This window comes from Microcaecilia unicolor, chromosome 6 (genome assembly GCF_901765095.1).
Source record: "Microcaecilia unicolor chromosome 6, aMicUni1.1, whole genome shotgun sequence".
In the NCBI taxonomy this organism is placed as follows: domain Eukaryota; kingdom Metazoa; phylum Chordata; class Amphibia; order Gymnophiona; family Siphonopidae; genus Microcaecilia; species Microcaecilia unicolor.
The window spans coordinates 80,257,771-80,269,873 of NC_044036.1; the positions used below are offsets into that span (position 1 = coordinate 80,257,771).

The window sequence follows — 12,103 nt, forward strand, 5'->3', positions numbered from 1 at the left end:
CAGCTACATACCAGAGCCGGTCCCAGTGCCCGAGTTTCCGAATGCTGCATTAACAATATAAAAGGCAGGCAGAAAGGCTTCTCTTTGCTTGCTGCCACAGTGCTGGAGGCTTCCACATGGCTGGATGCTGCTGTGCAGTCTAATCGGCTCTTAAGAATACAGGTACCGGTGGATCAGAGAGACAAGACAGGTACAGATTGGCGGGTCAGAGAGACTGGGTGGACCTGAGCTGAGATTGGGTGGGCCTTGGCACACCCAGTCCCACCCATAGCTATGCCCCTGGTTTGGCATTACTACTACTACTACTATTTAGCATTTCTATAGCGCTACAAGGCATACGCAGCGCTGCACAAACATAGAAGAAAGACAGTCCCTGCTCAAAGAGCTTACAATCTAATAGACAAAAAATAAATAAAGTGGCATCATTTTTATTTATTTATTTTACTTGTTACATTTGTATCTCACATTTTCCCACCTATTTGCAGGCTCAATGTGGCTTACATAGTACCGTTAAGGCGATTGCCAATTCCAGTATGAACAAATACAAAGTGATGTTATGGAAGAGAAATTTCATGAGTAACAGACCCTTTAGGGAATCATAGGGAGGAAGAGTTTAGTTATGTCCAGAACAAGCTTTGGTTTCATTGTGTTGCAGGGTTCAGGCATTTAAGTTGGATCGGTACTGTTTGCCTTTTTGGACAGGTTAGTTTTTAGTGATTTCCGGAAGTTTAGGAGGTCATACGTTGTTTTCACGGCATTTGGTAACGCGTTCCATAGTTGTGTGCTTATATAGGAAAAACTGGATGCATAAGTTGATTTGTATTTAAGTCCTTTGCAGCTTGGGTAGTGGAGATTTAGGTATGTTCGTGCTGATCTTGTTGTATTTCTGGTTGGCAGGTCTATGAGGTCTGTCATGTATCCCAGGGCTTCGCCGTAGAGGATTTTATGAACCAGGGTGCAGATTTTGAAAGCAATACGTTGTTTGATTGGGAGCCAGTGCAGTTTTTCTCGGAGTGGTTTGGCGCTTTTGAATCGCGTTTTTCCAAATATAAGCCTGGCTGCCATGTTTTGTGCAGTTTGAAGTTTCTTTTTATGATTTGTTCTTTGCAACCCACATAGATTCCATTGCAGTAGTCTACATGGCTTAATACCATGGATTGTATCAAGTTGCGGAATATTTCCCTCGGGAAGAATGGTTTCACGCGTTTGAGTTTCCACACTGAGTGGAACATTTTCTTTGTTGTAGATTTCACTTGATTCTCTAGCGTGAGATTACGTTTGAATGTAAAGCCGAGAATTTTCAGGCTGTCTGAGATAGGGAGGGTGTAATCTGGGGTATTTAAGTTAGTGGGTTTGTTCATGTTTTATTGGGATGAGAGGATTAGACAATGTGTTTTTCTGTGTTTAGTTTTAGTTGAAATGCATTCGCCCATGAGTTCATGATGATCAAGCTGAGTTTGATTTCATTGGTGATTTCATGGTTTCTGAGGTCCACAGTGAACCATACCCTTGGTTTCTGCATTTTGGGATGTGGAAGCATACATTGTGTGATGGCATGACAATGGCAGTCTTCATTATCTGTGCTATACGAGTGCACATGAAGTGATACATTCAGGAAGACTGCAACAGACATATTTCATCTACTTTCCCTAGAGTTCTCCGCCTTCTGGTGGATATTTTTTCTCTATACATTCTACTTTCCCTATGCAGGCGAGGACTGTGAGTAGGAGGTAGTGGCTGGAACCAGCAGCCAGCAGGCAGCACAGATGCCTCAGGTGGAAGGGGGAGCCAGTGGCAGTAGAGGAGGCACAGGAGGGCAATGTGCCAGCAGAAGAGCCCACTGAAGATACCTGCAGGGGAGGAAGAGAAAGACCAATTACTGCTTGAACCCCACCCACCCACCCAGATAAGCCGGATACCCCTGTAGAGGCTTAGGAGCAAGAAGAGGAACCACAGTTGGCCCATAGGGGACTGTCCCACCACAGATGGCAGGTTGTGTGGCTGGCCAACAAACTCCTGGCCCAAAATGTGCAGCTGGTTGACTACCAGTGCCAGAATCTACAGACACTACATGAGAGGGTTCAGGTTAGCAGCAGTGGCTCCAAGCCCAGGATGACTGCCTGCAGGTGCTGCATACCATGCAGCAGGCGAGCAGGGATGCTACGCACAATATGTGGCTGCAGCTTTGGGGGATCTGGCAAGATCTGCATGATTACACAGTGGCTATGTCCAGCAAGTGCCTGTCCTTCCCAGAGGAACCAGTGAGACCAGCATTCCAGCAGCACCACCCTCCACACCAGCTGCAAGTGACACCAACGTAGGTATACCTTGCCAACAGGTCCCTCTGGGGTAGCAACTCAGCCACAGGGCCAACCAAGTGATCCAATTTCCATAGGGCAACAGAAGCAGCTGCATCTCCTTATGCCTCTGAGGGCAGTGGCAGCCCCACAAGGGAGGACTCAGTCACTGTGTTTTCTCCTGCAACGGGACTGTCCCCTTCAGCTATAGGGAAGGGTGGGAAAGGTGGCCTGCGGAGGGGATGGGGACAAGGAGGGGGGGGGGGAAGGTAGGGCTGTGAGGCAAATACTTACCATGCTGTGGTGGTGTGTGCTGGGGGGGGGTAGGGAGGGTGTCCTGAGGGGAAGGGTATGTGTGCTGGGGCAGAAGGGTGGGCTGTGGGGGGGGGGAGGTGTAGTTGAGGGGTGGGAATGTGTGCACTGTGGAGGAGGGGAGGTGGTGGTGGGGGGGGGGGGATAGAATAAGATAAGGTGAGTTCAAATAAATATTGCACTGCCCTTTACTGGATATTGGTCTATATGAGTCTTTGGCACGGCCCTAGCTCGTGTGTTCCCTTGTCAGCTCTGTAGGCAGGGGTGGGAAGGTGGTCATCATCCTTTTAGTCTGCTTGCTGCTGCTGTTGCTGTGTGTCCTCTGGCAGGGGTTGTCTTCATTGCACTGCAAAGCTGTGCAGTATGCAGCAGGCTGTGAATATCTTGATGACCTATTCTGGGCTATAGAGGAGGTCCCCTCCGAAATGGTCAAGACATCTGAATCTGTTTTTCAGGTGGCCAAAGGTGTCCTCAGTGATGGTGTGGGTGTTCTTCTCGCTCTTGTTATATTCCTCCTGTGCCTCATTTGGGGGGTGGACAATGGGAGTCATTAGTCAGGTTCACTGGGGATAGCCTCTGTCACCTGTGCTGGGAAGCAAAACCACAGACATGGGTGTATATTTGCATGTGGACTTTGTGGAGTGTGGATCATGGGTGTGGGTTCTGGGGGTATGTTGAAGGAGGTAGGGTGGTGACAAAAAGGGGAGAGAGTGGGTATGGGGCTTACAAATCCCACTACTGCTTACCTAGGAGCCAACCACCAGTGATCTCCCCTCAGTCAAACCTGCGGTAGATTCCAGAATGCTGGAGGATATATACATCATCGGTGGACCCTGGGTAGCGAGTACATATATCCACAGTCTCCCCCTGGGATTACACATGACCTGCATGTTCATGGAGTGATATGATTTTCTGTTCCTATAGGTCTCCTCATGTGCCCAGGGAGGGCTGAGGTTGACTGAGGAAAAGCAGTCTACGGCATAGAACTGGGCCATGTTATTCTGGAGGCCTGGACAGTAGTGGGGAAGGTAATATAGTGTGAGGTGTGGGTGAGGAAGACATCAAGGAAATGGGCAAGACAGTTCTCAACTTCCATCTCACGCCCCCAAAATGTCCACTCTCAAAATGTTTTCTTTTCAGTGAATATCGGACTTAAACCTTTTTTAAAATTATTAGATGGTTTAAATGTTTTCCTATGAGAAACATGTCCATCTGCCCCTTGTGCCACTTTATGCACATTCTTTTCTGTTGAAAACGAGGCCCTTAATCTCTCTCTTATAGAACATAGTTGGGTTTCCTGCTTTTCATCCTAATCCATTGAAAATTCCATTTTATCAGACTATTATAAGGACTCAGCCTGAGAAAGATCAGGTGGAGGAAAGAATCTGTCCTTTTTGCTATGATATTGACACAAACTACCTGCCAATTTCATATGATATGCTGCTTATTATTCTGACATACCCCCTGGGATTGGTAGCATGGAATCTTGCTACTCTTTGGGTTTCTTCCAAGTGCTTGTGATCTGGATTGGCCACTGTTGGAAACAGGATACTGGGCTAGATGGACCATTGGGTTGACCCAGTATGGCTATCCTTATATTCTTATTAGGGATAGGCAGCAAGAATATTAATTTTGTGTCATTTCCCATGTCATTTATTTGAATTTTTTTTATGCATTTTTGTTTGACCATTTTGTCAGTTTCTGATAATATTGCTCACTCTTTGGGAATAATGTGAACTATCCCCCTAATTCTAGAATGTTGCATGCCAAAATTTGTGAGTAGCATGCAAATTTGCATGTTCAATTAATAGAATAAAGTTAGTTGTGTGCATAACTAAAGAACAGGCTGATAATTGATGTTAACGAGCAATATGCTATAATTGGCCTTAATAGGTGCTAATTGCTGTTCTATAAGTAATGCACTCAAAATTGCAGAGCATACGACTTCAAGGGGAGCGTGAACCAAGGAGAGGCAGGTGGCCTACAGTTAGGCACACATATTTATGCCAACCACTGAGCTGGCGTAAGTGCTCGTGCCTAAAGTTAAGCATGTAAATGCAGACTTACACTAGTTTTCTATAACAGCATTTCCTCCCTATCTCTCTCCATCTCACCCTCACACCCTTGAAGCCTGGCATCTCTTTGGCACATCTCTCATCCCTGCCTCCTGCCCCCTGTTGTCCAGCATTTCTCTCTCTTCCCTGCTGCTCTTCCCCCACTCTATCCCCATACATACATTGCTGTTTCAGATGCTCCAGATATTTCTGAAAAAAAACCAATGGAAAATAAGTTCTTATTCTCTAAGTGAATACTTTTTCTGTCTGTTTGGCTATAGAGAAACATTTCAGCTGGGAAAGGCAACTGTTACCCTGACAACCTGCTCAGACAGCCATCCGAGAATAGGAGGGAACTGATCCCACCAGAAAGTCATGTCACATTGGGCCACATGCTACATGTTATGAGGGAGAATCTGAAGCAAGGGAAATACAGTGGTAAATGCACAAGAAGGTAGACATTTTTTAAGTCTTCTAAAAATATTAATATTTCAAAGAAAATCTTGCTCCCAGATCCTCTGAGACAGCTGTGTGTACTTTGCTTTATCTGGACCATCTCTCTCTAGTGGCATGATTATACCCTTGATATCATTTTTTATTTTGATGTGTCACAGAAAGTAGTTTCTGAAATGTTTGTTGGGCCACCCTTTCTTATCTGCATGGGGGTTTTCTCTTGTTTGCAAGTACGCGTGTTGATTATAAGATATACTAATCTACATGACTATTTAAAAATGATAGCTGCAGACATTTACACCTGCTCTAGGGTAGGTGGAATTGGCCATGCCTGCAAGATAGCATGATTTCTGCAGCTCGTGCTAGGATTTCATAAAGACACATACCCTCCCCCCCCCCCCCCCCCCCCCCAAATGCTCAAAGCTATTTAACTGGCCAGAACCAGCTGCTGACTGGCTAAATAATGTTTTGGTACCTAATCACAAATACTCAGCGTGAGATAACTGGTTATCTCTGCTGAATATTTGCAGTCAGAACTGAAAAATTAACCAGCTGTATCGCACAATAACCAGCAATATTCAACACTGACCGGTTAAGTTTAGCGGGCAATTCAGACCACATAAATAGTACTCCTATCTTTGCCTGCTATTAACTTAACTGCCCAGCACTGAATATTCACTTAGCCAGTTAGGTTATTGTTGGTTAAAAAAAAAAACATGGATATTCAATGCTTGTCAAGGGGAACAGCCCAGAATTGAATATCCGAGGTCAGTGCCAACCATGGCACTTATGCGGGCTGCCTCCCGCTGGCTAATTATCAGCCCCATAGGTGCCTATGGGACTAATTTTGAAGGCACTTAAACACACAAAGAACCATAGGTTACTATCAGGCTTATTTTCGAAAGAGAAGGGCACCCATCTTCCGACACAAATCGGGAGATGGGCGTCCTTCTCTCAGGGGCATCCAAATCGGCATAATCAAAAGCCAATTTTGGGTGCCCTCAACTGCTTTCCTTCACAGGGATGACCAAAGTTCATGGGGGCGTGTTGGCAGCGTAGCGAAGGCGAGACTGGGGCATGCCTAACACATAGGCATCCTCGTCCGATAATGGAAAAAAGAAGGGCGTCCCTGACGAGCACTTGGTCGATTTTACTTGGTCCATTTTTTCTTCTGACCAAGCCTCAAAAAGGTGCTCGAACTGACCAGATGACCTCCCCTTACTCCCCCAGTGGTCACCAACCCCCTCCCACCCTAAAAAAAAACTTTAATTTTTTTTTTTGCCAGCCTCAAATGTTATACCCAGTTCCATGACAGCAGTATGCAGGTCCTTGGAGCAGTTTTAGTGGGTGCAGTGGACTTCAGGCAGGCGGACCCAGGTCCATCCCCCCCTACCTGTTACACTTGTGGTGGTAAATGTGAGCCCTTCAAAACCCACCACAAACCCACTGTACCCACATCTAGGTGCCCCCCTTCACCCCTTAGGGCTATGGTAGTGGTGTACAGTTGTGGGGAGTGGGTTTGGGGGGGGGGGTTGGGGGGCTCAGCACACAAGGTAAGGGAGCTATGCACTTGGGAACAATTTCTGAAGTTCACTGCAGTGCCCCCTAGAGTGCCCAGTTGGTGTCCTGGCATATGAGGGGGACCAGTGCACTACGAATGCTGGCTGCTCCCATGACCAAAGGGCTTGGATTTGGTCATTTCTGAGATGGACGTCCTCGGTTTCCATTATCGCCGAAAACCGGGGACGACCATCTCTAAGGTTGACCTAAATGTTGAGATTTGGGCATCCCCGACCATATTATCTAAACGAAAGATGGGCGTCCATCTTGTTTTGATAATACGGGTTTCCCCCGCCCCTTCGCGGGGATGTCCTGCGAGGACGTCCTCAGGAAAACTTGAGCGTCCCATTCAATTATGCCCCTCTATGGCACTTTGTGTATCTAAGTGCTTTGAAAATGAGCCCCTGTGGGGGAGATTCTATTTATGACACCTAACAAATCCATGTGGAAAACAGTGCCGACTAAGTGTATTCAATAAGCAGTACCTAGATTTAGGCACGGTATATAGAATACGCTTAGTTGATTTACCAGCATCTAAAACTACGCGCATCCATTCACACCAAAGAAAATATAGTGTAAATCCTGGCGCATTGATTTAGGCGCACTGGGCTATATTCTATAACTACATTCATAAATTTCAGAATGCCCACGAAATGCCCATTTCCCCACCCATAACCATGTCCCTTTTTGCCTGCGCATGTTAGAAGTTAGGCGCACTGCGTTACAGAATACGCTTAGTGACTTGTGCACATAAAATGTAATTATTGCCAATTAATGCTCATTTGTTATGAGCTGTTATCAATGCTGATTGGCTTGTTAAACCAATTAAGTGATACACGTCATTATAGAATACGCTTGGATTTCAGCGCAGATCTCTAGGCGCTCTATATAGAATCCGGGGGTATGTGTCTATAAAATAATGCCTAGGTAGACACTCACTTGCCCTTTTAAAGCAGGGAATCTGTTATGAAATGACTCTATTATTATGATAGAAATTTTGTTCCAAGTAGAATATCTACTCAAAAGATGAATATATTAAACAAAAAAAATCAACGTTACTCACCTGTAATAGAAGTTTTCCATAGACAGCAAGCACACAAGCAGGTGATATCATCTGACAGTACCAAAATGGAACTGCTCTCCCAGGGCCCAGAACTTTAGTATAAAGTTCTGAACATGTGTATCCCTCCCATTCATAGCAGTCGCCTCAGCTCTTCAGTTACTTCTAGAGCTCACAGATAGAGGCAACTCTAGGGGAGTTAGAAAGGATTGTGTGCCTCATCAATCCTGATGTCTACAGAAAACATGTTTCAGGCAAGCAACATTGCTTTTTCTGTGGATGAACAGGACTGCGTTAGGCTCACATGCGAGGGACTCCCAAGCTCAGAACTGCTCCTGGTTGAGTTGTCTTATTCCTTGGAGGAGCTCACACAGTTAAGTGCAAAAGCTATTAGCTGACAAGGACAGATTGGTCAACACTGCTTGACTGAAAGTACTGTCCTGTGCTAATACCTGGTCTAAATAATAAAGTACAGTAAAACTATATGGAAAGGACCAGGTAGTAGTGTTGCGGATGGTGTTCAAAGAGGCTGACTTCAGGAGAGCTACAGTGGTTGCAGAGCTCTAATCTGATGAGACTTGACCTTGGAGCTGAAAGGAATATCTGCTTGCTCATGGCAGAATTGTATTCAAGAAGTAAGCCAGTTTGCTAGGATTCTTTTGCAACTAACCTACCAATCCTATTTGGATTAAATGAAAGAAACAGTTGAGTTGATTTTCTCGATGATACAGGAAGCAGGCTTTGGCTTTTGTGCACTAGTCAAAAAATGTATTAAGTTAGTCCAAAAAAAAAATGCATCACTTTGTTTTCAGTTTTTTGTTTTCATTTTTATTTCTACTTATAAACTTTGGATATGAAACATCCTTATATATGGACTCATTCCTTGGTGGAGCTGGTGGAGAGGAGTCAGAAGGAATTTCCTGTAGATTCCTCCGCTTCTCTTGCCATTGAAGGTAGCTGAATATCAAAATGATGTACTAGGCCCTTCAGATTAGACAGTTCAATGAAGAGGCCTCATCCAGTACAATAACCAATACTAGTGTACTAGGAGTAGAGCATTGCACAGATGATTACACTGAGAGAGGATGGTCTGAACTGAGGAGGTCCTTTGTCGCAGTGGGTGTCTCCATAAAAGAGTTAATGGCACTGCGCTGCTGTTTCTGCACAGAGAGTGAATCCAAGTGCCTCCTTTTATTGGAAAGAGAATCTCTACTGTCTGTTTGTGCTTGACCAGTTCTTTGGCTGGAGCTGAAGCAAAAAACTTCTGTACAGGTGTCTGCAGGTGCTCAAGAAGTGGTTGCACTGTAAGACTGGATACTTCAAGAGCCTCTGGCCTTTGGCTGACTGGACGGAATCTTAGGGTTACTGCACCTACTGGTCAAAGGCTTCTACATAGAACATTCGCAACTGGTGTGCACAGGAGTAGATGGTTTCTATGAGAAGGAAGCCTTTTTGTTAGACTTTTATATGAGCAACTTCTTATCAGCGTCAAAATGTTCTAGACATTCTCCTTATGCTCTCAGTGATATTCAAGTACAAGAACTTACAGTGATATTCAAGCACAAGAACTTACAGTCCTTTTGGTCTTGTTCAGGACTAAGGCATGATAGGTATTTAATATATATTTTGAAGTTCTGGATTTCTGTAATACATATTGGACATGGAAGATATCCTGACTTAGGCAACATGGTCCTCTACATTTTACAAGAAACATTTGGAATAAATGCAATGAAAACAGCATTAAAATTAACAACATATGAGATCTTTGTTTTGTATCTGTTCAACTGAGTAGAAAAAAAACCTTGAAAACTGAGGCGCTGAAGAGACCACATGCTCAGACTTTTTCACTAAGTTCTGAATTGTGGAAGAGTAGTTCTGTCCCAGTGCCACTGGATGATGTCACCCACTTGTGTACCTAACTTAGTCCTGCTTGTTGACAGAAAATTTCATACAAAACCCATTTCTGGAAGGCAAGCTCAGTTGAGAAGTAAAAAAATCTCATGGGCCTTTTTCTTCATAGTAGCAAATAGAGCTACCTAATTATACCAATTGTGGAGAACCTTATGTCTCACTAATGTGCATCATTTAAAACATATTTTAAGCTCTGTTCATTTGCACATAAACTGATTAGCTACAGGGTCAATTAAAGTGTTGATTTCTCATTGTGGACTCCGTAATAGATGGGTAAACATATTCACATCAAAATCCTAACTGAAACAAACTATGCTATTTCTTGTCTATGGAAAAAAAATGACAAAAAATGTAGGATTTAATAGGAAAATTTAATCAAACCAGCAATAAGCCTTAACATAATTTGCCCTTTTAAGGGGGTAATCTTATAAAGGTTTTTACAAGCATAAAGACAGACAAATGTTCAAAAAAGGCCCTTATAAAATTATTTGACCATTTATGGATATGTGTGTGTGTGCCTACAATTACATGTACTTCCAAGAATGCTACACATAGGTACTCCCAGGACCTTAATTTGGGCAATAGTCAGTCTGACCTGCCATGTGCCTACATATTTTATAAATTATGGATACATATTTTAGGTACAGATAGACATCTGCATCACTTTACAGCAGATATAAATGTGTATGTAGGTATTTGCACACTATCGAGGTTTGTTCCGTGAACCTGTTTTGTAAAGGCACAAATAGTAAGTGCATAAGGTGCTCATTTTCAAAGCAGATGGATGCCTCAAAATATGTCCATCTGCTAAAGACATCCAGATCCCAATATTGCAAAGTCAGAATTTGGACATTTTACACATTTGTCCAAATAGCAAGGGGGTGTGTTGTGGGTGGCACTAGGGGGGGCTCAAAAGTAGGTCATCCAATAGCAATTTTCAAATGGGAAGAAAGGTCCATGTCTAAAAAGAAGGATATTTTGATCTAGGCCTGTTTCAGTCATGTCCAAGTTAAAAAAAAGTTGCCCTGATTGAGCCACTGACCACTGGAGGGATTAAGGCATTACCCCTCCTTAATACCCCACTTGTTGCTGTCCCCCTCCCTCTCCCCTGAAAGCGAAACTGAAAAGAAAAACCAGGCTCTGTGTCAGCTACAGGTATTATGGCTATTCTCAACAAAGCGGCAAACACGTCAAGAGGAGTAGCCTAGTGGTAAGTGCAGGGGACTGTAAGCCAAGGGACAGAAGTTAAAATCTCACTGTAACTCTATTAATTTGTTTTCCCTGGGGCTCCCTCCAGGAAAATGCTCACTGTACCTAAAGATATAAGACATCTGGAAGCCTGAAGGCTTTTGAAGTGGTATACAGTCAGGTACCGTAAGCATTTTTCTTTTCCTGGAGGGATCTTACAGTGGGATTTGAACATATGTCCCTTGGTTTATAGTCCACTGCACTAACTACTAGGCTACTCCTCTGTTCTATAAGGATGTCTGTGTGGTCATTTTGATAAGACTGCTCCCAGTCAGATGTCCCTGTGCTTTGTTTTCCCCTATTTATAATTTAAAGGTTTCAGTTTATAAAATGCTTGTTCAGGATAAAGGTCTCCAGCGGAAGGACATCCTTTTCATGTATTTTCGAACAGGAAATCTGGATGTCTCTCCTCTTCGAAAATTGGCTCTTTTTTGACATTATGAGCAGGCCGTCCTAATTTTGGACTTTCTTTCAAAATTGCTTTTATAAAATAAGCTTAAAGTAGGTGCTTTTTGTAACTGTCCTCTTATAAAATTTACCCCAACATTTGCAAATTTGCTTCCTTTATTTTGAATTGGCAACTACCAATGGAAATTCTCTCATTAAAAGACCCTGAGAAATATTTTCACAAATCAGCAAGTTTTGCAGAATATATTTAAAAAAAAAACCCCACAAACTGGAATGTTTACTTATCATGAATTTCTTCTATCTGGCTAGCCCACTATGTTCTCACCATATGTAACTCATTGGCAGATATTGTAAACACTGTAAGAGTCACCTGAGAGCATGTCTATGTTGTGTTTTCATAGCTACAGCATATTGCAGTGAGGATCCTTTTGTGCTTCAAGCTGTCAATCTCACTCCTTAATATATGGCTATTATTTTCTATTATTTTCATCTTCTTGAGGCCATTACACTAACTAACCTATTGGTTCATGTCATCTTTTCCATGAATGTTGCTATGGATACAAATGAGCACCATAACAAACTTGTGCAAGAAAACTTCCTATGGGAATTTGCCAAAACAATAGTCATATCTCATTGAGATGCATATTTTATTGCTAAAACGGGCCTGTATACACATTTTTGCATAAATCAAAATGTAATATGACCCAAAACAATTAAAATACTTCTTTTGCAGGGGCATCCAATGTGTTAATAATATAAAACAACTCAACACAATATAACTGGAATATATTAGCATAAGC

At 43.2% G+C, this 12,103-nt stretch overlaps 1 protein-coding gene across 1 annotated transcript in view; it reads left to right on the plus strand.

Moving 5' to 3' along the window:
* The window catches only part of LOC115472797, a 78,424-nt gene that overhangs the window by 62,691 nt on the left and 3,630 nt on the right, over positions 1–12,103 (plus strand). Inside the window, exon 4 of the mRNA XM_030207233.1 lies at positions 4,945–5,117. The gene's annotated coding sequence lies outside the window, so the exon portion shown is untranslated. The remainder of the gene's footprint in view (positions 1–4,944; positions 5,118–12,103) is intronic.